The sequence below is a fragment of the Octopus bimaculoides genome, chromosome 2, assembly GCF_001194135.2.
Source record: "Octopus bimaculoides isolate UCB-OBI-ISO-001 chromosome 2, ASM119413v2, whole genome shotgun sequence".
Classification (NCBI taxonomy): Eukaryota; Metazoa; Mollusca; class Cephalopoda; order Octopoda; family Octopodidae; genus Octopus; species Octopus bimaculoides.
This window is the reverse complement of record NC_068982.1, coordinates 41,260,332-41,261,125: the sequence shown is the minus strand read 5'-3', so window position 1 is coordinate 41,261,125 and position 794 is coordinate 41,260,332.

Sequence of the window (794 nt, the reverse complement as noted above, 5' to 3'; positions counted from 1 at the left end):
TCCTATTTAGTTCACTGCAATTGTGAGCTCATAGGAGTTTCAAGGGATGGTCAGAGTCCACAAAAATAGTTCCTGTCTGTATACATAAGCCACCATACACAACCAGTAGTAGATCGTTTTCATGTTACACATTTTCACTGCAGGATGCCTACAGATGTAATCCAATGCCACCAGGAAGCTACCTGATTTCAGAATAGACACCACCTAGAATTTGCCATTGCCCAACAGTTAGCAGGGTTGTGACCCTAGCACCGTCGGTGTCAGACTTATCCACCTTGGGTGGCCCTACCAGGGATTCAAAGTCCCTGAAGGCATAGCTCTGATACTCACTCATTAAATATTCCCACCACGATGAGGTCAAGGGTTGGACTTTGAGCAAGTTGCAGGAACTCATTTTTGCCAGCTGAGTGGACAAAAGCAATGTGAAATAAAGTGTTTTACTCAAGAACACAATACATTGCTCAATCCTGGAATCAAAACCACAATCTTACAATCATAAGTTTTGTGGTAAGAAGTTTGTTTCCAACCACATGTTTCCAGTTTTGGCCCCACTGCATGGAAACCTGGGTGTCTTCTACTATAGCCTAGGGCTGACCAAAGCCTTGTGAGTGAATTGGGCAGATGGAAATTGAAAGAAGTCCATCATATATATATATGTGTGTGTGTGTGTGTGTGTTTGTGTTGTTCTCCACTGCTTGACAACCAGTGCTGATGTGTTTATGTCCCCATAACTAAGTAGTTCAGCAAAAGAGACAGATAGAATAAGTACCAGACTTACAAAAATAAGTACAGAA